The 26,126-nt window shown below is 45.3% G+C and overlaps 1 protein-coding gene across 9 annotated transcripts in view; it reads left to right on the top strand.

Annotated features, from left to right (window-relative positions):
* The window catches only part of HDAC4 (histone deacetylase 4), a 318,456-nt gene that overhangs the window by 32,347 nt on the left and 259,983 nt on the right, over nt 1-26,126 (top strand). For 7 of the 9 annotated variants that reach the window (XM_081945681.1, XM_081945680.1, XM_081945672.1 and 4 more), the window contains one exon: nt 10,429-10,556. The exons of 1 other annotated variant lie outside the window; for it this stretch is intronic. The gene's annotated coding sequence lies outside the window, so the exon portion shown is untranslated. Of the gene's footprint in view, nt 1-10,428; nt 10,557-22,332; nt 22,533-26,126 lie in introns of all 9 variants that reach the window. One more of the 9 variants, XM_081945676.1, reaches the window with a different exon arrangement.

The raw sequence follows: 26,126 nt of genomic DNA, 5'->3' as shown, positions 1-26,126 counted from the left end.
TTGACGGGACATGAGGGACATACTTGGAGTACGAAGGGGGTACGTAGCCCAAAGGGTGAAGCAGGTAGTTTGGTTAAAGGTTGGAAAGGTAGTAGTCATTTTTTTAAAGTTTTTTATTTTATTTATATAATCATATTGTCTTTCCACACATTTTACATCTTTTACATATCCATTGTGTTTCCTTTATCAATACATATATATCTTACATAACTATATCCATATCTATATACATATTTTACACATCTTATTTCGTACATAATATATACATTTGATCCTCTCATATTTCTTATTTCATCTACAATCTATCTTGTATTTCCCCCTCTTATTGATTCTGTGGTTTTGTATTTGTTTTGTAGTTTTTAAATCTTTTTTCTTCTCTTTGTTATTATCCTGTTTTGTCCCTCTTTCCTCTAGCCAATTGTACCATAAGTCCCATACTAAGTAGTACTCTGATTCCTCTTTGTCTTTTAGCTCTTTTGTGAGCCTGTCCATTTTGGCGCATTCCAATTTTTTTTTATCACATTGTCTTCTGTTGGTGTATGTTTGTTTTTCCAATTCTCTGCATGTGATATACTTGCTGCCATGGTTGTATCTAGAATTAGATATTTGATTTTCTTTTCATACTTCCCCTTAATTATTCCTAATAAAAATAGTTCCGGTTTTCGTTCTATTTGATGTGCAGTAATCTCTTCAAGCCAATCTTTTATTTTTGTCCAATATTTTTTTGCGGCCTCGCACGCCCACCACATATGATAATATGTTCCATGTAGTTGGATTACACTTCCAGCAGGCTGGTAAACATTCCAGAAACATTCTTGCAATTCTCGCGGGTGGTAGGTGCCATCTGTAAAACATCTTATATATGTTCTCCTTGTATGCCATTGCCATTGGTAATTTATAGTTTATCTGCCAAAGGTTTTCCCATTCTGCCAATTCTGTTGTGTATCCGAAATTTGTTGCCCACGTTATCATGGTCTCTTTCACTACTACTTCCATCTTGAATCTTTGTAGATAATGATAAATTCTTTTGATCAATTTCTCTTCAATTCCCTGTAAGATTTTGTCTAATTCTTGTGGCTCTTTATAGAATCCATCTGCTTCTCGATCTTTTTTGTACCTCACCTGTATTTGTAGATACGGCCACCAGTCTATATCTATTCCCTCATTCTTTAATTCTTGTCTTATTTTTAGTCCCACCTGATTGTCTAATATATCTCCATAACTTATTATTTTATTTATATCCAATATGTTTGGGTAAATTAATGCTTCCATAGTGGATAACCAAATTGAATTTTATTGTAATGTTTTCTTTTAATTTTTAACCATGTTTGAAGTAGGGCATTTCTAATTTGGTGTCTTTGAAAGTAGCTATGAGTTTGTCTTTCCCGTCCCAGATAAAGGCATGCCAACCTAATTCTAACTCATGCCCTTTATTGTTAGTATTCTCTTATTTTTTAGGTTTATCCAGTCCCTTAGTAGCGCTCACAATCAGGAAGTATGAAACCTCCTTTCTCCTATATCAGTGATGATAGCAGCCAGACTAGGTTTGCTTTGTCTCGTAACCAATTGGACTGGGTCTATAACCTGTGATTGATGTCATCATGCACTGGTGGCTCCTCCCACTTTTAGACTCAGTCCAATCTGGACAGATGTGAGAATTGATCTCTCCTTACTAAATTTAGGATAAATTGAAAAATGTACTTTTAATTAGATAGTTTCTAAATTTTTTACCTTTAATTTTTTTTTCTTCTGCTCTCCTTACCGTTGGATTGAATGGGAGATTTGAATTTGGTCCACTGGGCCTCCAGACTGTCTGCTAGCTCTCCGTTGATTCCCAAAGATTTGTGTGCCCACAAGTTCGCTCTGGAGCGCAGGGAGTCGCATTCGCAGCTGGGCTGACCACCAGGCTCATGAATTGCTGCTCAGACGCTGCCCGGTGCGTCGCTTTGTTTTTTTCCGACGTTTCTTGGCTGCGGCTGAAGAATCCGACCTCAGAAGGTGCCGCGGAAGGTGCGAAAAGCACCATTTTGAGGCTCTGAATGGCTTTTTAGAGGTGCAGAGAGTTGCGGGTGCCATTTTGTAGCCACAGATCCCAACAGAGCTAAGCAAAACTGCAGAGGCAGGTTCCCTTAGCAGCAGCCAGCTTTCAACTGTGGTGAGACTGTTCCTTTTATCTGCTAAAGCCTTGGTCTCCATAGCCGCTTCCTTTTGCGATTATGGCTTAATCTGGGGATTCCAATGCTCTCTTGGGCCCTATTCCTCAAAGAGATCTGGAGGAGGCAGGGCCTTCAAGGCTGAGGGCCAGCTGTAAGAGAACAGCTAAGGACACTGGAGATAAAGGCAAAGCTGCCAAAATTTCCAAGGCTTCAATCAGAGCTGAGGAGCAGAGGCAGAGGACCCTAGACAAGGAATTTGAAAGGGCCCAAAGGCAGGCAGGACAAGGGGCCAAAACCATTTCCCCTCCCACCATGTGGCACAGGTCAGCCCTCCTGTTCCTCCAGAATTGCCTCCTATTGATGCCTGCCCTTCCTTGGCCGAGATGACTCCTGATTCTGATGGGGAGCTCTCTTCCTCATCTCTGCAGCCTGATACGAGAGGGAATTTTTTGATGTCCCCCTAAACAGGGATGGCTCATTCAAACAGAACACCTCAGCTCCATCTGGCCCTCTCCATCTACTTCAGGGCACATGCCTACAGACCTCAACCTCAGCCCCTCCTGATATGGCAACCATAATTTCTGAGGCAATAAAACAGGGCATTGCTGCTGGCTTTTAACAGAGGCCTTCTTGTAGATCCTCTAGCAGGTGCAGACACAGATCTTCCAAGGGGTCAAGACAACCTCCACCTTCCACCACAGCCAATCAGGCTTCAATTTTGGGGGAACAAGATACTCTTAGAGACTCAGATTTGTCAGACAATGATGGTATCACCCCAGACGTTCCGGCCTTTGCCGGCTTGTTCAAGCCAGACCGCTTTAAGTCACTTCTGTTTAAAGCCAAAAAGGCAGGTAACCTGTCTTCTTCTCCTCAGGCTCAGCCTTCTGACACGATTTCGGCGGAACATCCTAATGTTCTGTTCTCTGAACCCACAATGGAGAAGGAGGTCATCCTATCTCCAAAACTCTTTATGAACGTGGTCCAGCGACAGTGGGCCTCGCCAGATGCAGGTCCTCTGCCCACCAACTTGGACAAGTGCCTCTACAACGTTGCTCTGGGTTTTTCCAAATTCCTAGAGGCCCCTCTGGTTGATGCTCCAGTTGCAGTCCTGTCATCACCTAAGGTAGTCTCTGGAGTTCCTGAAGAGGCCCTCAAGCCCGAGGAGAAAAGGTCAGAACAGACACTGGTTAAGGGCTATCAGGCAGGCGCTTGGGCAGTGTGGGTTTCTACCGCCACTTCCTTTTTCTCCAGGGTAGCCCTAATGTGGTTCCAGCAGCTCCAGGAAAGAATTTCCACCACAGATGCTAGATCTCATTGGAATGTGAATAAGATCAGGGCTGCTGTCTAATATGCTGCAGATGCATCTTTAAATGAAGCCTGCTTTGCATCCAAGGCCATGGCTTCCTCGGTCACAGCCATGGCTTAACCTATGGCAGGTTGACGTCCGTACCAAATGGCACCTGGCAGCTTCCCCCTTTGCGGGCTCTCAGCTTTTTGGAGCTCTCTTGGATCCATACCTCACTGAATCCAAGGACAAGCATAAGGTCCTCTCCTCCATATATAAAAAGCAGGAAAATCATCCTACTCCCTTCTATAGGAGGTCGCCCTTTCGGAGGGGGCCGATGGGGGATTCTCTTTCCCCTGTCCGCATTGACAGTCCATTCCTCCCAGACAGGGATCCTAACAGGACAGGTCCAATAGAAACACCCAGCATTTCCCTCCCAAAAAGTCCTGAACAATAGCAGTATATCGGCCAGATAGCCAATTCCGAAGGCAGAAGTGTCTGCCTGGACTCTCTTCCAATCGGGGGCCATCTGGCGTTCTTTACCCACCAGTGGGAGGAGACCACCCCAGAAAATTGGGTCATCAAAACGATCAAATTCTGACTCCTTCTAGAGTTCCTCTCCACCCCTCAGGAGCACTTGGTGCAATGCCTGATCTCCCGGTTCCCTCAAAAATGGGTTCTGATGGAGCAAGCTATCTAGCACTTGCTGGATATACGGGCCATCCAACCAGAGAGGGCAGGGATATTACTCCTGCCTATTTGTGGTGCTGAAGGCTTCTGGGGGTTGGAGGGCGAGCCTAGACCTAAAGTTATTGAACTGCCACATTGTTTATTGGTGGTTCAAAACACACTCCCTTCATACCATCCTGGAGGGAGTCAGGAAGGGCGACTTCCTCACCTCGGTGGACGTAACCAAAGCTTATCTTCACATTCCCATATTTGCATACCACCAAAGATTTCTCCAATTCTCCTATGGGGGGGAGGCATTATCAATACCGAGCCCTCCCATTCGGCCTCTCTCCTGCCCCAAGGGTCTTCACGAAGGTGTTGGCAGCCCTAGCAGTCCACCTCAGATCGTCCCCCGTCAGGATTCTCTGCTATCTGTATGATATACTGCTATTGTTCAGGTCAGCCCACCAGGCAGAGAGGGACCTTGCCCTAACCATTCAGGTGCTTCGAGACCACGGGTTTGGGGTGAATTTGAAAAAGAGCCACCTTATTACCAAGACACACATTCTGCACTTAGGAGCTGTTATAGACTCCTTGGCAGGAAAAGTTTTTCTTCTCCCAGACCGGCTCCTCACCCTGAGGGAGATAGTCAGGAGGGTATGACACCTTTGCAGGGCCTCTCTCCTCTTGCTATCGCAGTTGTTAGGGAAAATGGTCTCCTGCTTCGGGATAGTTCCGTGGGTCAGGTTCCACAGCAGGCCACTAAGGTAGCAGTATATCGGCCAGATAGCCGAGTTCATGCTCCCACACCAGAAGGCCAATAGGAGCTGCTCCCCTTGCCAGGTCCATTTCCCAGAGAGGTCTTACAGTCACTAAGGTGGTGGGAATCACCAGCCATCTTGAGAGGAACACTTTTCAGAGATCCGGCCTGCCTCACCCTGATGACAGACACCAGCTTAACGGGGTGGGGAGCTCACATGCAGAAGTTTGTGGCACAGAGCCAGTGGTTGTTAACAGAAAGTCAAAACAGCATAAATTGGCTCAAAATGCGGGTAGTCTGCCTCACCTTGCTACAGTTCCAGCACTCGGTACAGGACAATCACATCCTAGTCCTGACCGACACCACCACTACCAAGACACACATCAATAGGCAGGGGGACCTGGTCCTGGCCTCTTATGCAGGAAGTCAACCTGCTATGTCACTGGGCGGAGTCCCATCTTGCATTCTTCGGGGCAGAACATATTTCAGGTGTCTCGAATGTCCAAGCGGACTGGTTCAGCTGATCCATAATAGACCAGGCGGAATGGAGTGTCTACCCAGATCTCTTCCATCAACTCACACACTGGTTCGGCCTGCCAGTCCTTGATCTGTTTGCGATATCAGCCAGCAATTAAGTCCCCAGTACTTTTCAAGGTTCACGGACCTGAATGCCGAAGGAATAGATGCCCTCAGATGCCAGTGGCCCAGGGGCCTCCTATATGCATTTCCGCGACTCCCACTCATCCAACGAATGGTTCGCAAGATGTTGGAACAGGAGGCGGAACTCTTACTTCTGGTGTCCCACTGGCCGCGTTGCCCCTGGTTCGCCGACCTCGTGACTCTGTCAGTCTCTCTGTCATGGTGCATACCCGTAGGGGTCAATCCAACATCCAGACCCTCAGTGCATGGCAATTGAACGGCAGGATTTGACTGCTGACAGCCTCTCCCTCGTCATCGCAACCATACAGGTGTCTTGGAGAGACTCAACAAACCACATTTACTGCGCCACACGGCGGGAATTTGAGTGCTGGTGCTCTACCCTATCTATAGATCCTCTCAGTTCCCCAAGTGCTGGACTTCTTGCAGAGGGGACTGGATCAGGATCTTACTCCAAACACTTTACGTTGACAGGTAGCAGCCTTGACCTCTGTTCTGGACTGTTCCTCCATGGAACATCTGTCTGCTCATCCACTGATTCGGAGATTCCTCAGGGGTGCCCTCCTGTCATTCACAGGTACCCAACTTGGGACTTACCAAAGGTTCTGGAGGCTCTCACTTCATCGCTGTTTAAGCCCTTATGATCCACGTCTTTGAAACACCTACTGTGTTTCCCTGAAAATACGACATGTCCTGATAATAAGGCCATGCCACATTTTTCTGTTGGGCAAAAATATAAGCCCTCCCCCGCAAATAAGCTCCCTGGACAACCCCCCACCTCCAGCCAGGCAGAGCACCGCTCACCAACCTAGGGGTGCCGAAGGTGCCAAGCCACAGGAACCGGGGGAGGGGGAGGCAAAAGTGATCGCATTGCTTGGTGCCTTCGGGATACCGCTAGATTGGTGAGCAGCACTGTGCCCAACTGAAGAGGGGGTTTGCCAGGCGGCTGCTCTCTTGCGAGCGGGCTCCCAAAGAGATGGGTACAGCCTCATGGGCAAATGGCTGTGTTGCGCTGTCGAGCAGCGCAACACAACAGCCATGAAGCAACCATGCTCACGAGTAACCACCCGGCAAACTCCCTTTCCAGCCAGGCACAGTGCCATTCACTGACCTAGGGGTATCGCCAAGCCATGTGAGCGCCTGTTCACCGCCGCCCAGCTCCCGCAGCATGGCGCCTTCAAAATGCCAGTGAATGGCGCTCTGCATGGCTGGAGAGGGATTGCGCTAGCGGCTGTTCTGCTGTTGCTCACACGCCTCCCAGCCTCACGATGCCCTGGCCCAGCTCTCCCCGCAGAGCCAGAGTACCACCGCTGCAGCTGCCGCCACCACCACCATCCCATCATGGCTTTTTCGATGGCTTCCAAACCAAGTCTTCCAGCAGTGGCCGCTCTGGGCATACACTCTATGGTTGTTGTTAAGTAATTAAGCTCCCCGTTAGGAGAGCGAGCATGCAGAGAAGCGTAATAAGAGTGATATGGAATAACACACACAAACCAGCATACAGAGACACTGAATAGTATAAAAATACAGTAGTTTACTATGTAGAAATAGAGAGGTATTCAGAGTCCGGTTAACAGTCTAAGTCATACCAAGTTCAGTAATTCAGTTATCAAAATAGTCAGTCTAACACACAAAATATAGCTAAACAGTAGCAAACCACAATACCTCAAAATACACCGACCAGCATCTAACAAAACAGAGAGATCTAACAACCATTCTGGCTCCCTCTTATGGCTGCTTGAGGTAACAAGCCAATTACATCTCCTATTCATTTAAAGTAACAGTAAAGTAATCATAGCTTATATACATTGCCAAGCCTAGGGTTACATCCCTAACAGTTGTACACTCTGCCGGCAGCTGGCTCACAACTATAGAGCGTACGCCCAGAGCAGCCACTGCTGGAAGACTTGGTTTGGAAGCTGCCAAAAAAGCCATGCTGGGATTGGCTAGTATGTGTCGACTGATGCAGCCTTTGGACGAAGAGTGCTACAACAAGTATATATGCTCTAACAGACTTTAATCAATCATTTCCCCTCCCTAGTGGACTGCTCTTACTTTGGTATGTCACAGTCTGGCTGCTATCTCCACTGATATAGGAGAATGAGCATTGGTTTTTACCTGAAACGCTCATTCTCTGTGAGGTGGAGATAGCAGCCAGCCCCACCCTGTCTTAGTCTTGGTCTGACTGAAATTTTGAAGAACCAACGCCCATTCTCTCTGCTGTCCTGTAGTAATTTTAACTTAATTTGAGGTTTTTTCCTTAGCCAATAAATAGTGTTATTAGTTTATTTAGATCTGTGAAAAAAATTCCCTAAATTTATTTGTATTATCTGGAATAAAAACAGGATTTTTGGTAGGACATTCATTTTGACTACAGCAATTCTTCCCATTAGTGAGATTTGCAGTTTTCTCTAATTTTCCAAATCCTTTTTAATTTTCTGTACTGTTTTATCATAATTATCTCCTTTAATTGTTGAGCATTTCCGTCAGCCAAATTCCTAAATATTTTACCCTTTTTACTATCTGCATTCCCATTGTTTCTTCTAATTCTCTTTCTTGTCTTTTAGTAAGATTTTTTGTAATGATCTATTTTGCTCTTGTTAATTTTAAGTCCTGCTACTTTACCAAATTCCTCTATTTTTTGAATTAATTTGATTGCTGTTTCTAATGGCTCTTCTAAAATAAATACTATGTCATCTGCAAATGCCTGGGTTTTATATTTCTCTTTTTAAATTTTTAATCCTTTTATTTCTTGTTTCTTTCTGATTTCCATTAGTAGCACCTCTATTGTTAGGATAAATAATAAGGGTGATAGTGGACATCCTTGCCTTACTGTTTTCCAAATATTAAATTCTTCTGTGACCTCCCCATGAATTATTACTTTTTCTGTTTGTGTCAAATATATTGTTTCAATTATTTTTATAAAGTTATCTCCAAATGTCATAGCTTTTAACTGTATAATAATAAAGTGCCAATTTAGATTGTCGAAGGCCTTTCGGGCATTTAGAAAAACCAATGCTGCTGGTTTCCCAGGGTGTTCTTCATAATATTCTAATGTGTTCATAATTACTCTCATATTATTTTTAAATTGTCGTTTTGGCAAAAAGCCATTTTGGTCTGTGTGGATAATTTCATTTAATATTTTTTAGATGTTCAACCATTATTGATGTACAAATTTTATAGTCTATGTTCAATAATGAAATTGGTCTGTAGTTTTTTTATTTGTTGGTGGTCCGAATCTTCTTTGGGTATGAGTGTTATGTATGCTTCCCTCCATGTTTTTGGTAATCTGGCTTCTGTAATTGCTTCATTATACAGGTCTAACATTACTGTGTCTATTGGACTTGTATATTTTTGTAGAATTCTACAGGTATTCCATCTGGGCCTGGTGTTTTGTTGTTTTTCTGCTTCCTCACTGCTTCCGTTAATTCCATCATTGTAATTTTCCTATTTAGCATTTCTCTTTTCGTCTCCTCGATTTCTTGTAGATTTTTTTTGTTTAAGTATTGTTCAATATTACCTTGCATGATGTTTTCTTTGTTACATAATTTTTCAAAGAAATTCTGTATTATATATATTTTTTCCTCCTTCCGGTATTGTATATTTCCTTTTTCATCCTGTAATTGATGTATTATTTTTTTCTCCTTTTCTTTTTTCAATTTGTGTGCTAACCATCTCCCTGGTTTATTCGCATTTTCAAAGAAAATTTTGCTTAGTAAATTTGATTTTCTGGGCCATCTCCTCTTGTGCTATCAGATTCAATTTGTGTTTTATCAGTTCTCTCTTTTTCTTTATTTTTGTTTCTTGTGGATCTTTTTGCAGGTCTATTTCCAATTTTTTGAGTTCTTTCTCTAGTGTTTCTTGTTTTTGTCTCCTTTGTTCTTCCTTTCCGAATATGCTATTGTCAGTCCCCTAATAAATGGTTTTGTGGTGTCCCATAAATTTTGTAGTGATGTTTCTTCTTTTTTATTTACTTTGTAAACCAATTTCATTTCTTTTTCTATCATTGTTTTATATTCTTTATCCTTCAGTATTCTTTGATTCATTGTCCATCTCTTTTTTTGTCCTTTCCATATTACTTTTATTGGATTATGGTCTGCCCAGGTGTTTGTCATTATTTCAATCTCCTCTGTAACTCTTCTCATTCCCGGTGTCATCCAGACCATATCTATCTTTGACCATGATTTGTGTGGGTTGAAATAGAATGTGTATTAATTGTTTTCTGTTTCTTTCTCACAATATATCTTGTAGACTCAGTTCTTGCGCCATTTCAAAAAAGGTAGTTGCATGTGCCTTATCTATTGTGTCTATTTTGAATCTTTTTTTCCTGCTAGGTGATGTAACTCCCTCTGGTGTAAGCCATCTGAACATTATGTTGTATCTTATTAGTTGTGATGTAAGAAATTGGTAATGTCTTCTCCAGTCTCTAACTATTTTTGGTATCTGCATCAGGATTTGTATTTCTCTTCCTATGTATGTTATCTGTTCTTCTCTTACTTTCTTATATATTTCATCTCTTACTGATTTTCTTGTAAAATGTACGTGTATTTCTTTTGGAAGTCTATGTCTCCTAGCATAATTAGTGTGAATTTGATACACCTTGTCTATGTCCTTTCTTATATCTTGTTTATTTTTTTGTAGTATATTACAATTTCTGTAATTATCTCCCCCAAATCTTCCTCCTTTTCCATGGTTGGTGGAGACAGCATCCATGCATAGGTAATACTCGTACACTAATCAATAGGACTGAGTTTGATATCTTTAAGACGTGCCTTCTCCTGCAGCTCTACCCAGCTTTGTGATTCATTAAACTAATAGGACTAGATGTGTGAATCAATCTCTCCTCAATTCCTTCTGTTTTATTTGGCTCAAAATCTCTAAATTCCCTTTTTTTCTTCCAGATTTCTTTTTTAAAGGTTCCTTTTATTCCCTGAGATTTCTGCAGCCGCAAGGAACTGTCGCACGGTGCTGGCCGATGTAGCGTGACTCCAGTGCCACCCACAGCGTTGGATCAAGCTTCAGAGCTTCTGTAAGTCAAATTTGCTCGGGGGGGGGGGCATAGCAGCGGAGAGGGCAGGGAACGCAGTGATCATTCCCAGCAAGATCCTAGGCCTTCAGAGGCTTTGTGGAAGGTGCAGAGGAGCCGGCCACCATTTTGGAATCACCCATGTGGCGGCCGCCATTTTAAACATCACTGGAGTGCCGTGATTGCAGCCATCATGCCCCAGCGTGCCCTCTAAGCATACGGGGGGGGGGTTAATCTCCCTCTCTCCTCCCTGCTTCCGACCTGGTGGCCTTATAGAGAGGACGCGCCTCACAGATCTCCGAGACAGAGAAAATATCAAACCTTCTCTAGCAGACTCCAGTCTAGACTAGACCCAGGAGTGTCTAACACAGCCTACCCTCACCTCCTTTGGTTAGCCTCAAACCTAGGTGCAGGTTAGTTCTGTGAGGAAGCAGGGATGGATCAGTCTTCCCCCTTTCTAGATCCAGTCAGATCTACCAGACAGAGACACAATCCACCAGCAAAGAAAGGGGGAAAGTCCAAGGGGAAGTCCAAAACTTCCAAAAAGGATGAGGATAGGCTCCAGAGGGCCTTGGACAAACAGTTCGAAAAGGCCCAAAGAGAGGCAGCCAAGAGGGCAGCAGAGCAATCCTTACAGATCTCCACCAGCCCTCAGGTCACTCTTAGCCCCATCCAGGAAGCACACCTTCTCCCTTTGGAGGAACTGTCCTCTGACAGTGAGGAATGTGGAGGCCACAGAGGAGGATAACCAAGGGATCAGAGCTTCCCTATCTCCCAGGCCGCCAGTGGCCTACCTGGCTCAACAACCACCTGAAATGGCTACCATCATTTCGGAGGCAATTCGGCAGGGCATTACTGCAGGGCTCCGAAAACAAAGGTCTTCTTCATCTTCTAGCTGCAGCAGGCGGCACAAACACAGGGAAGCCAGGCATCCCACCGTGACACCAAGCACTCGGACAAACAGCCTTCCAGGTCCCCTAGCAGTTCATCTTTCTCTTCTGAGGATGAGGAGATGCATAGGAATTCAGAACTCTCTGCAGATGAGAGCCCCAGGACTGATCAAACCACCATGGGGGGCCTTTTTCATTGTTCCATGTTTACCTCCCTCCTTCTGAAGGTCCAAAAGGTAGCAGAGCTGGAGTCAGCACAGGCCGCCCAAGCAGGTACTTCCACCCTGGTGACCCCCACTGGCCCAATGTTTTCAGAACCAATGGCCCAGAAGGAAGTGATTCCTTCCCCTAAACTCTTTTTGGACATTGTCCAGCAGAAATGGTCCTCTCCAGGGTTGGGCCCTTTCCTAACCTCTCAGGACAAGAGGTTCTGTAATGTGGGTTCTGAACTAACAAAGCTGCTTGAGGTTCCCTCTATAGATGCTCCAGTAGCGGCCCTCTCCTTGCCCATGGTGGTTCCCAGCATTCCTGAGGAAGCGCTGAAACCCGAGGACAGGAGGTCTGAGCACATTTTGATCAAGGGCCACCAATCTGCCACATGGGCCGTCAAAGCCTCGACGGCTTCTTCCTTTTTCGACAGAGCTGCTCTCTTGTGGTTAACTCAACTGCAGGAGCTCTAAGTCTGATTCCAGGCCCATCGAGATCTGAATAAGATTAAGGCGGCCCTGCAGTTCTCGGCGGACTCCTCCTTATGAGTGGCCAGATTCGCATCCAAGGCTATAGCTTCATCCATATCTGCCAGGAGGATGATTTGGCTCTGGCAGTGGCAGGCGGACGCTAAGCACAAATGGGACTTGGCTTCCACTCCATTTGTTGGGGATAAACTCTTTGGGGCCCCTCTTGAGCCCATGCTAATAGAGTCGAAGGACAAGAGGAAGATTCTCCCCTCCCAATTCCATAAATCAGAGTCTGGATCCTCTCCCTACCAATGTAGGCCATCCTTTCTTGGTGCGGACCAGGAATATGACTTCTCCCATCCAAATTTTCAATATTTCAGCAGACAGTATCAGGACAGGTCAGGCAGAGGAGGGCAACGTTATCAGCCGGAACAGCCATACCAAGGAACAGGATCCAATCGTCCCTTCCGCCATCAAAAATGACTGCCAGGACAACCTTTTCATCGGCGGCCAATTAGCCTTCTTTGCTGACAGGTGGGAGGAGGTCACAAAGGAGGCCTGGGTCAGGGAGATGGTCAAACACGACCTCTCCCTAGAATTTTTCTCCTACCCCTGAGGCTTTTCAACTGGTCCTGGAAGACCAACGGGGTCAGAGATTTTACTCCCTTCTGTTCATCATCCACAAGGCCTCGGGTTGGAGGGCAATTCTAGACCTGAAACCCTTGAACCGTCACATTATCTACTGATGGTTCAAGATGCACTCCCTCCTGACCATCTTGGAGGGTGTCCGGAGGGATGACTATCTGACCTCGGTGGACCTCATGGAGGCTTACCTCCATGTCCCAATTCATCTAGATCACAGGCAGTTCCTGCGGTTCTGTTATCGGAGCAGACACTTTCAATATCAGGATCTCACTTTTGGCCTCTCCTCAGCTCTGAAGGTATTTACCAAGGTCCTGTTGGCGCTTGTGGCCCACCTGCGAGCCTTCCCAATCGGGATTTTGTGTTACCTGGACGACATCCTGTTGTTGTCCAGGACCCTCGGGACCTAGGGGTCACGGTCCAGATCCTGAGGGAGCATGGCTTCTCCATCAACCTGGGGAAGAGCCATCTGATCCCGACCACACAGCTGCTCCATTTAGGAGCAGTAATAGACACAGTTCAGGGCAGGGCACGGCAGGTGAATCTATTAAATTTAGTCCGGCAGGTCGGGGCACACCATCGAGCCCAGCTGATTGTCATCTCTCAGCTCCTGGGCAAGATGATCTTGTGCTTTTCCATAGTCCCATGGGCCAGACTCCACACCAGGCTTCTCCAATAGCTCCTGCTGTCACACCAAAAAGATGACACCAGTTGCACAACCAGGTCAATTTGCATTCCCCCAGAAGTTCTGAAATCCCTAGTGTGGTGGGATTTCACAGTCCTGAGACAGGGATCAGTATTCCAAGACCCTCCATGGGTCACAATCACCACTGACGCCAGCCTGTCTGGGTGGGGAGCCTACCTGGGATTGGAAGTGGCCAAGGGACTTTGGTCTCCGACGGAGCAGCATCACACAATCAACTGGTTGGAACTTCAAGCGATTCGACTGGGCCTCCTCCATCTGCAGGACACAGTCGTCAACAGACACATCCTGGTCCTTACGGACAATATCACAGGCAAGGCCCACGTCAATTGACAAGAGGGACACACGCTACAAACATCTGATGCAAGAAGCCATGCGCCTAGACCACTGGGCAGAGGTGAACCTCCCTTCAATCCAGACCAAACACATCTCCAGCAAGGCTAACACAACAGCCGATTGGTTCAGCCGGACTCACCTGGATCAGTCGGAATGGACTCTCCATCCTCAGCTGTTCCGGACATTGGTCTGACGATTTGGCCCGTCCAAGGTCGACCTCTTCGCCACCAGGGACAACAGGAAGGTTCCATGCTTCTTTGCAAGGTACGCCACCCTGGGAGCAGAGGGAGTGGACATGCTCTGATATCCTTGTCTCAGGGGCCTCCTTTATGCCTTCCCTCTCCTCCCCCTCATTCAGCGGGTCATTCAGAAGATGTTGGAGGAACAGGCGGAACTAACCCTTCTTGCATCCTTTTGGCTGCACCGCCCATGGTTCACAGATCTCAAGACACTTTCACTGGCTCCCCCGTGACAACTCCCCGCTCAGGCCTCATCTCTGACACAGGGATCCTTCTCACATCCAGACCCCCAGTGGATCAAACTGACAGCCTGGTGTCTGAGCGGCACACCATGACCTTGGGTCTGTCCCCAGCAGTCATAGCGACCATCCAGCCATCTAGGCGTGATTCCACCAATCACATATATGACGTCACCTGGAAAGACTTCTGCAGTTGGTGCCACTCCAGGGACATCGTTCCATCTCACACCCTTACACCACAGGTATTGGATTTTCTACAGGGGGGGTTGGATTCAGGGTTGGCACCTAACACACTCAGGAGATAGGTAGTGGCCCTCCTCTCATCTACATCCGTAGAACAGCACCTTTTCGGTGTATGGAGGCATTGTTTACCACATTCCATCCAGAGTCATTAGGGTGCAAAGCATCATCACCAATGCTGTGGCGCTGGCTCTTGAAAGCATACACCTTACAGGCTCAGGTTCCTTCGGCTCAGATCACTGCCCACTCTATTCAAAGCACAGCGACTTGGTAGCTTGGGCCACCCAGGCCTCTCTGGAGGAGGTGTGCAGAGCTGCCACGTGGACTTCACCGTCTCCCTTTATTCGGCATTACAAAATTAACCAGTATGCATCGCCCAAGGCGATGCATACTGGTTAATTTTGGTCGGCGGGTGCTACAACGGGTTGCGGAAAGTCGGATTCAGACTTCATCCTGCCCCTACTGAGGGGACAGCTTTGGTATGTCCCGTGCATGGATGCTGTCTCTACCTGTCCAGAGAAAGGGCGTCTCGGGTAACCAACACCCATTCCAGTATTTGAGGGGCTGCCACAAAGAAGAGAGGGTCAAATTATTATTCTACAAATTATTTGTAGAGAGCAGGCCAAGAAATAATGGTTGGAAACTAATCAAAGAGAGAAACAACCTGGAATTAAGGAGAAACTTCTAACAGTGAGGACAAATAACCAATGCAACAGCTTGCCTTCAGAAGTTGTGGGCACTCCATCACTGGAGGTTTCTAAGAAGAGACTGGACAGTCACTTGTCTGATATAATAAAGGTTCTCTTAAGTAGGCGGCTGGACTAGAAGACTTCCAAAATCCCTTCCAGCTCTAATGCTATGCTATGCTATGCTATGCTGTTTTGTCTTAGAGCGGATATGGGGGTTATTTGCATCAGTAAGTTGCCACAATCAGATCACTCTGACCAGGATGAGATTAAGTGCTGCCCATGACTTGTATTGTCAGACCAATTCAGGAGGTCTGCCCCATATGGTATGGACCCTGATAATTTCTGGTGTGGTTTGGGTAGTCCTGTGGGTAAGTACTTTGTGGTGTCCCTGTTTAGTCCCTGTCATCAAGCAATGACTAGAGTCTTGAAAGAATTGCTCCCAAGGATAATGTATTTGTCCTTACCTCTGATATCTTAGCAGCTTTTGATACTATTGATAACAGTACTCTTCTGGGTTGGCTTGGGTATTAGAAATGGGGACCATGGTATAGTGATTCCCACTCAACTAGTGTTCCATTTTTAGAAAAAGAAAAAAAGATGGTCGTGTTTTTCAGCTCATCCAATAGATGATTTCTGCTTTCTAAATTAAACTTGCTAAAATAGCTGCTTTGAAATGGCTTTTGTGGAGAGAAATCCACTGAGCTAAGCTGTTAGAAGAACCAAAGTAGACTCTTACCAATATCTATTGCATTTTTAAATATTTATTTTCAGAACAGTGGACTTAAGAGCAAGAATCTTTTACATGATCCACTTTTTTATCTATTCAGTATATAGATGAAATTGTACTAGATGAAATTCTGTGCTGCTTTAAGTGATTGTTCTTGGAGGCTAATGAGAACACCTATTGTTTAATGGTATACCTTGTACATCACACTCACCATATCTGTATTTGTTACATCTGTTATATCCCTTATTATATTCATTTACTGATTTACATTGTCATGAAAATACTAACATAAAGGACAAGCTCTTTGGTTCAGTGAAGCTCCCAGAAAAATAGGCCTAGAATTGCAATCTTTATAATTTGTTGTGTATCAATGAATACCATGTTTCATCCTTTACTCATGATATTAGATTACACAGATCTAGGTTTTAGTAAACTCTCAGTGTAACATGGGAACAGTGGCAACCTGCACTGGGAATTCCAAGATCAAAGATTAGTTACTGCTCCTGAGCCTAATGTTTTAAAACATTATATAAGCTTGGTTGTTTAAATACAGGCTTCAGGTTATTTCAGGTCAGTGCTGTATCACAGTTGCCATGGCAACATTTGCTATTTTACATTTGGAAATCTACATTACCTCACCAAGCTGAAGAGATTTTAAGTTTTAGCATACCTTTGGTATAGCCAAGTAAAGCAACCAAAAACTATACACTTCTAGATACATTTTGAGTTTTCAGACTAGAGAGAGAAAGGAAGTTAACTTTTATGAGATATACAAGGTCCATTACAAAAGCAATGGGGGTGACTTAAGTGCACATCAGATTGATCATATTCAAAAGAGACCTAGATAAACACACATCTAATTCACAAGAAAGAGGAGGTGGCGCAGCACAATTAGACTTAATGTCAACCGTCTGACTAACAGCCCCAATAAAAGCAGGCATCATTAGGAACTTTAAAATCCCCAAAGCAAAACTTTATTGAGTATATCATTTCAGCACAGAAGAAAGCAAAACCAACTCTAAATTTTCCCACATAACCCTATATAGTTAATGATTGATTTCATCCCCTCCTCCCATGGAATGGATTACACTGTCCAATTAGGAATCAATCTTTTGTTTTGATAATAATCCACATCGTGGCAGACACCTGCAGAAGTGTCCTTGGCTCTCATGGTTGAAGATGTAGCCTCTGCATTCCTTCTCACCCATCCCTCTCCCCAGTTCTTTGGCAAGTTGAAAAGCAATAATATTCACAGGAAGCTTAAGCATTTTTCAATCTTGACACTTGCAAGTTTCTGTTTTTATAGTAAATCTCACTAAAATTAGTTGAAGGTATCCTGTGTCTGGTCTTCATTTCCTGCTTATGGGGCTGATATAGATTTTATTAATTTGATAAGATAGACTTGACTAAGTGAAGTTACCTAGAATAGAATATAGAATATATCTTTATATACCACTGACATTAATACATCCCTGTTAAGAAAATACATGTTCTGGGGGCAGGGCTGAAGTCGCGACGATACGATGTGCGGTCTCAGTGCTCTGAGATTGCAATCAACACTTTTGCCACTGGGGGGTCCAAACGGATCTAAACTGTCCCGTAGAGACAGTGAACAGGAAGAATACATCTTGCTGAACTCGGGAATATCGCAAAATCCCCGAAAGAAGCAAGAGAAATTCAAGAAGACCAAAAATCCAGCCAAGGCTGATGAAGTCGTGGCGGCCCCAAAACAGAAGGAATGGAAAGTGAAAGTTTTTCCAGCTGGTGAGGAATCTTCATTGTTTTAAAAGAGAGACTGCCTATAAAAATTTAAAAATTAATTTAAATTGAAGAATAGAAGATTCAAGCGGCGAAATTAATCTTGCAACTGTTCTGGACAGTGGTTATCCTATTTTCTTACATGCTATCTTCATGGATGAAATCTTTACAAGCTTTTTAAAATGGACAGATTAAGTCTTCTGTTTCTGTCTTTTTTTCTGTGACTTTTGGTGATTTATAAACCAAAGCTTTCCTCTTTCATCGCTGTGAGTATTATTATTTTTTAATTCATTTAAAGATTGGACCTCTTTTTCTAATTTGAAATACAAAACAGATATACAAAAAAGAAATATTTTAAAAGTGCTACGTGCCGGGAGGTTTTGTTGATTGGAGCTTTGTGTATTCAAGCGGAACTTTTCCCTTTCTTCGTGGTTTGTTTTGACGGCTCATTACAGAGTGATAGGAGTAAGCCAAATGTCCCTTTGAAGCATGTTTTCAACCAGAGAAGAGGGGAAAAAACGGCTTTTGTGAATCCATGTTTTAACTTTAAAAAAACCTTCCAAGCAAGAGCTCTTTGTTTAAGATGGCGGAGTGTCAGGAAAATGGAGAGATTGTAAGTCTGGGGACAATATTTTCAGAATTACTAAAATTAACAAATTTATATGAGAAGATTGAACAAAAACTGGAACTTTTGGAACAGTTAACAGAAAGACGTGATCGAAAATTTGATGATGTTCACCAAATGCAAAATGAGATTAAAACTCAAAGAATTGAAATGGAAAATGAATATAAAGCGATTAAACTTGTTGACATTTATGGTAATTGGTTTGTTTTTGAAAATGCAAAGAATGGAATACTGAAAGAGGAAATAAATGAAGAGGAAACCTATTTCAAAGAGCAAGACATAGAAGAAGAAGAAAAAAGTAAAGAATTTATGGACTATGAAACTTTATTAACGAAAATATGGATAACGCTGCTGACAACTAAAGACAAGTGGAATAAAGAAGCAGAAAGAGGGCATCAGGATTATATGAGAGATCTTACAAGCAAGGAGTTGCTAGGACCAGTCCATACAAAGCTGATTAAAAAGAAGCTTAGAAGATTGATACCACAAATGGCAGAGGACATAAGATTGTTTTGTTATTGGAAAGATGCAGGTTGATAGATGGAAGAGTATAATTTAAAACCATTAGCTAAACCTAGTGAAACTCTTGTGATAATAGATATAGTTAAATAAAAATTTGATAATGATAATACTGTATACAATGTGTAGTGTTATGATAAGTAATAATTGGGTATGAATACTGAATGATATCCGAGATTATATATAAAGGTTAATAATAATAACAATAAAAAAGAGAACTAAATTAGACACAGTTAAGTTTCGATTATTAGGGGGAAAATGTTGTGACATAGAATATAGCCAAATAAAGGATAATAATAATAATCTATACATAAGTGTTCTGACCCCCCTTCCTCCGTTGCCCACACAGAATACACTCCGGAACAGTACAAGGGAACAAGGTTTATTGCACAAAACAAACAAGAGGTTCCGTGGCAACAAGCCACCAAGACAAAACTCAGAGGAACAGAACACAAAAGCAGCTATCCAGCTTGCTAGAATTCCAGACTAGAACTTCTGGCATAAGTCTTCTGTTGACTGCTGCAAAGGGCGTATGCACAGTCAACCCTTTTATAACCTGGAAAGGGAGCCTCCCAAACAGCAGCTGAGAGCTCTTTACCGCCTATAATTACGCCCATGCTCCTTGCGTCTATGGGCGCGGCGGTAACGGGCGTCCAGAAACTCCCTGCTGAGTTCTGACTCACTGTCTCGTGACTCTTCCCCGCTGCTCCAAGGCATGGCATCGGGAGCCCCCCTCCTCTGGCTCTCACCGCTGCTCCATGCCTCAGGCGCCTCCTGGTGGCCGACCAGACTCTCGGATCCCTGCTCAGCATCCGAACCCTGTCCAGGGTTGCCCATCTCCTCTGGAGCTGACTCGTAGAGACCCTCACTCTCGGAGTCTGGTGGCAGCAGCAACGGCACCTGCTGGGCCACAACACATAAGTATGGGTATAATATAAGAAAATTGGATGTAATTGGAAAGGAGGATTAGAAAACAGTTATTAAATATTATGGATATTTAGCTAGAATAGGATATAAGGATTTAATGTTAATGGAGGATTTTATAAATAAGTAAATGAAATGCCAGTATGTGGTTATGTATTAAATTTTGCTATATTTCATGATGAAGAACGTTTAAACAATTATAGTCAAATAAAAGTGGAGGTATGATGATGGTAATATGTATAAACATTTGAGTTAAGATACTAGAGTTAATATGAATTATACTTGATGACGGTAGAAGAGATGCACAAAAACCGTTTGTAACCAACTGATACACTTTCTACAGGATGTAAAGAAGGAGGATTTTTATGTTTGTTTTGAAAATTAAAAATAAATTTAAAAAATTTGGCAAAAAAAAAGGAAAGAAAATACATGTTCTCAAACTGTTAGGGTCACTCCCTAGTTTATGTGGGTGAAAAGCCAATAAATATGTGAGTAAATATAATGTTCCAAAAATTGTTAGAGATATCTCCAAAAAATTGTTACAAGTTGACAGCAATAATTCTGTAACCAATTTTTTTCTTGTGGATATTGCAGCAATACAGAATTTTGCCACTGCATGTGTGGTAGATGGGTTTGAGCCCTGGAGTTCTACATAGCCTACATAAAAATTGTTTGCCCTCCCTGGCAATCTCTCTAGTAAAGGGAGAATACATGCTGACCTATAAACTCGGTATAACTCACAGTACAATAAAACGTGTGAGATATCTTCAATTTCTCCTTTACCACATATACATAACCATTCTGCTATTGGTGTTTTCTTATACCTGCCGTGGAGGAGTCCTGAGGGTAGAATGCAAAATCTGGCTCTGAAGAAAGTTATTCTTTGTTTTGGAAAGATCAGATCATTTAGATATCAACCCCGAAAAAGCTGGGGGATCAGGAGCAGGGATGTCCTCATCATCAGACACATCTGCCTTCCTCTGAACCTGTTCTCTGACAATAGACCCCACACTAGCCAGGGAAGGGGACACTGGCCTCTGCATACTTGGGTTAGATGGCCTAGGTCAGATTTGGTGCGAGCCCGGGACCACAGCCCTGCTTGCAGAAGCAGAAGAGGATGCCTTCTTATGCAGTCCAGTCGCAATTCTGTGCGAAATTGCAGAAGCGATGAGCCTTTGGACACAATCTGGAAGCTGTTCCATATCCATGGGAAATATGTCCTCCCCCCCTGCAGACCCCCTAATTACCAGCTGAGGAGCTAAGGTGGGCCTGACTGGTGCCTCACTGGTGAAGGAACCTCTGCGGTGAAAGGGATCCCTCTGGTATGGGCCCTGATCAGCATTGGAAAGGGAAGGAGGAGGAGAAATATCCCCCCAAAACCCCGATTGAGCTGGGAGATCCATGCCTGGAGGCAGGGCCAGAAATAGAACCCAATGGGGATTGTGACCTAATGGGCGAAGGGCTAAGCTTTCCCCTCTGCTCAGCCCTGGAGACCTGCTTTTCCAGGGCCCTGTGCCTGCGTTCCTCATCCGTCTGCATGGCTCTAAAGGGCCTATCAGCAGCCAGGGACAACTTCTGCCTGGCAGAAACTGTGGCCTAATCCGAACCCTGCTGGATGTTCCCTCTCCTGGTGACAAAGGAGGGGAATAAGGCCGCTCCTGGTTGCCCACCATCTTGCAGCCTCCACACTCCTCAGATCTCAGATGGCCCTAGGCTGTGTCCCACACGGCTTGGCAGGTTGTAGCTCCCAGGGAAGCACTCACGCAGTAGACCAGTGCCTCCTGTCCTTCCCTGATCGCTCTGGTGCTCCAGCAATCTGTGCGATTGTCACGGCTGCTGGCGGCACCATGTGTCACGGCTCGCAGCTCCGGAAAGCTCCCCACCTCTTGGAGGACTCCTTTGGCTTTCCCTGGAAGTTAGCAGCCTTCTTGGAGCTTTTCAGTCACCGCTGCAAGAGAAAAGTGACCTGAGGCGAGTATGAGGAACTGCTGCAGCCTCCGCCGATCCACTCCACGTGGCGAGATAAACGGGTCCCAAAAACCCCAGTAGAAAAACCAAAATCCTTACCAGTGCCTGGGAGCAGCCACATTCAAGGAAGGTTTCAGGGGAAGAATTCAGGGGAAGGATAAGCAGGCAAGGAGAGAGGTCCAGGTAAGGAATAGGATGCAGGATGATTTGGAAATATTTTTTGGGAGCCAAAAGAACCTGTCCTTCTCAGGCCACACTGAGTTGAAACTGGGGGCCAGAAGGAAGGAGCACAGAGGCATGGCTTCAGTTTAACCCAATCTCGAGCCAATTGGACATGACAATACCCAATCCTGGATCATCCTACAACCCTGTCTGGAAAACAAGTTGGTCCTTAACTTTGATAAATCAAAAATTTTAGTTTTTGCTAAAAGACCTAACCAATACTCCTGGAAAATAGGAGGACATAGTTTAGAACAGGTTAGAACATTTATATACCTTGAGGTGTTTTTCCACTTGCAAGGGATAGGGAAGGCACACCTGGATCATACATTGCAAGCAGCCAGTAGGTCTTCAAATGCACTTAAACCTTTTTTTTTTACACAGGCGGAGGTCAGTTCCTGCTGCATTAAAACTTTTTGAGGCCAAAACATTGGCGTAAATTCTATATGGGAAACAAACAGGAATCCTTGCAAAGAAAGACTCGCTAGAAACCATACAAACCAAATTCCTGCGAGCCAACAGCTTCACCCAAAGGAAGTACAAATGCCCAGTTAAGAATTGAGACAGGCATGCCTCAAATTCAGGTAAGAGCCTGGCAGATTATGATCCTTTATTGGCTTAAAATACATTTCTTTCCAGAGGGACTGTTTCCGCTAGTGTTGACTGACAACTTTCCCTTCCCCTGGAAACAGGTGGGAGAACAAAAGCTGGGCTCTTACGGGCTCTCACAGGTATTCTTAATGTCCCTAGGCTTTGACCAAGCAAACCAAGTAGTAATCAATAGAATGAAGGACATGGAGTTCCAAAAAGAACTAAATAGGTTGCCTCTCCATAGTAGGGACAGAATCAAATAGGGTATGTGGGAATCGGCAAGTTTCCACCTGACTTGTTCAAGTCGTTGCTGCGTAAGGCTATGGCCACTGCACAGCTGGGTGAGGTGGAGGGTGGCAAGGAAGGGGTCCCTGCCAAGAAACAGGAGGGACCGGTCTTTTCTGAGCCCACCACGGCAAAGGAAGAGATCCCTGCTCCAAAATTATTTTTAGAGGTAGTAAAGAAGCAATGGGCTAAACCTGGGTCCTTTGCCAACCCTAGCAGTAATGATAGGTGGTTTTATAACATAGAACCAAGTTTCTCTGAGGCCTTGCAGATGCCCACCATTGACCATCCCGTGGTGGCACTCGCTTCTATGGCACCCCTGGTATCCGGCGATGTAGCAGACTACCTGAAGACTGACAAGAAGAAGGTGGCGCTGACTCAGGAAGACGTTCCAGGCCGCTGCATGGGCCATGAGGGCAACAGCGTTGGAGTCGTTTTTCAATTGCACAGCCCTCCTCTGGCTCCAACAGATGCAGGAGCGCATTCCACCTGAGGAGGTGCGTATCCATCAGGACCTCAACAAGCTGGTAGCAGTTTCCCAGTTCTTGGCCAACGCGATGCTGAACGCCATGAAGTATGCCTCTTGAGCGATGGCTTCTTCTGTCACTTCCCATCGCCTCCTATGGCTGCGAGGATGGCAAGAGGACAACAAGGCAAAATGGCACTTGGTGTCGGCACCGTATGCTGGGGGATCCCTATTCGGGGCATCCCTGGACCCGATCCTAGTTGAGGACAAAAATAAGAAAAAGGTCCTGCTGTGGGTGCGTCTGCACGCCAGGGCGCTGCAATGGCGACTCCTACCACATCAGAGGTCTAACACCAGCAACTCCGTGTCAAGGGTTCTGGTAATACCACAAGTCCAGCTGTCGCTGAAGTGGTGGCTCTCTCCCGCTCTGAACAAAGGCTGCAATTCAGAGAACCCATACGACTCACCCTGACGATGGACGCCAGTTTGTATGGGTGGGGTGCCTTCCTGGAGTCGCAAATGACACAAGGCCGGTGGGCCTGGACAGACCTCCAGTACAATATAAATTGGCTGGAGCTGCAAGCAATCCACTTGGCGTTGCAGCACTTCAGGGATGCAGTTTGAGACTGGGATGTATTGGTGCTGACTGACAATGTCGTGGCGAAGGCCCATATCAACCACTAAGGGGGCACACACTCTAAGGCTCTGTGGACTGAGGCGATGGCGCTCGGCGCCTGGGCAGGACGGCACCTGTGGTCGCTGCAGGTGGAGCACATCACTGGGGTGAATAACTACCAAGCCGATTGGCTGAGTCGTTCTACAGTTGGTCATGGGGAGTGGAGCCTAGTGCTGGAGTTGTTCCAGAGCATCTGCACCAGGTTTGGCCATCTGGAGGTGGACCTTTTCGCCACGCCCGAAAACGCAGAGGTGGGGCGGTTCTTCTCTCAGTTCCCAACTCGGGGAATGGAGGCAGTTGACGCTCTCTGGACCCGTTGGCTATGACTTATCTACACCTTTCCTCCCCCTCCTCTCCGGGGGTAGTTTGGAAAGTGGTAATGGAAAGGGCGGAGCTTATCCTAGTAGTGCCTCACTGGCCCAGATGGGTGTGGTTTGTGGACATTATGGACCTGTCTGGTAAGGCCATGGAGGATTCCAAAGAAGGCAGTAGGCCTCAAGCAGGGAACATTGGCGCACTCAGATCCACAATGGCTGCAGTTGACCATGTGGAGATTGAGCGGGAACGTTTAAGGGATGCCCAGTTCTCCGAACTGGTGATCTCGACTATTGAGGCTTTGAGAAGGAGTTCCACGATCAGGATTTACGTATAATTCCACTTGGGTATCCTTTGTGTCCTGGTGCCACAAGTCAGGGTCAAACCCCCGCTCGGCTTCGGTGCTACAGGTATTGGAGTTCCTCCAAGATGGGTTGGAGAAAGGGCTCTCCCATGGTATGCTTAAGAGACAGGTAGCGGCTTTGTCCACTGTTGTATTAGGGGATAGGGATCTACCGCTATCTCAACTTCCTGTAGTAAAGAGGTTCCTGGAGGGCACTAGTAACCTCCGCCTTCTGGTGGTGCATAGGTTTCCCACGTGTGAGAACCGTTTGAACCCTTGAGATCAGTCATTCTCAAGTTGGTGACCTTGAAGGTCATGTTCTTGGTCGCATCACCTTGGCACATCACATTTCTGAGCTGGGGGCGCTGTCCTCCAGGTCAGACCTTTGACTCGACCCAACTTTCCTTCCCACTATTCCATAGGTCTCAGGAGGTGATCTTGATGGATTTTTATCCGGCCCCTACCCAGGATAGGGAGCAACTTTGGGACCAGCTGGATGTCAAATGCACCCTATGCATCTATCTGAGACGCCCAGGACACATTAGGAAATCCGAGGCTTTGTTTATTTCCTTTCACCCATCTTCCTTGGGTAAAAGAGTTTCTTCTTCCACGATTAGAAGATGTATTAAAATGGCTATCGCATTAGCATATGAAGCTAAACATCTACCAGTTCCACAGGGAATCATGGCGCACTCCACCAGGAGTGCTGCCACCTCGGCAATCTGGGCAACACAGGTACCGATTGTTGATATCTGCAGGGCTGTGACCTGGGCTTCCCTGTCTCCCTTCATCCGACACTACAGGTTGGATGTGTACGCTTCGTCTGACGTGTCCTTTGGTCTCAGGGTGTTACAACAGGTATTAGCATCAGAAGGGACCAATAGTCCCGTCCCCCCCCGAGAGACATTAACTTGGGTATGTCCCAATCCTGGATCATCCTGCAACCCACTCCAGAAAATGACAGTTGGTCTTACCTGAACTGTTATTTTAGGAATATTGCAGGATGATTCAGGTCCCGCCCTGGGATTTGTCCTGTGGGGGTGGGTTCAGGGGGGTAGGGAGTGTTCCCTTGTGCCTTGTTTGCAGTTATTCTCAGAGGAAGTAATTCGTTGAAACGGGGGGCCAGAAGAAAAGAGCACAGGGGCATGGCTTCAGTTTAACTCAGTCTCGATGCCAATTGGACGTGACAATATCCAATTCTGGATCATCCCGCAACACTGCTAAAATAACAGTTTAGGTAAGACCAACTGTCATTTTGTCTGCAATAGCCAAGTGTTGCCCTAATTGCTCTCTTCAGTCCTACAGGATTATCCCCCCTGAAATTAGCCAATCCTGAAGTTTATAGTTTAGAATGGGCCTATAATTGCCTGTGTCATTTCTATTACCTTTTTTATAAATTGCTAAAATAATTGCTAATCCACAATCTCTTGTCATATGGCCCACCAATTGGCATTCTTTTTTATTATTTCTGGCAGGACATTATCAGCCCCAGGTGACTTATT

The sequence above is a fragment of the Natrix helvetica genome (assembly GCF_964273705.1).
Source record: "Natrix helvetica genome assembly, chromosome: 2".
In the NCBI taxonomy this organism is placed as follows: domain Eukaryota; kingdom Metazoa; phylum Chordata; class Lepidosauria; order Squamata; family Natricidae; genus Natrix; species Natrix helvetica.
Note: the sequence above shows the minus strand (reverse complement) of the source record. Positions and strands in the feature narration are given on the sequence as shown.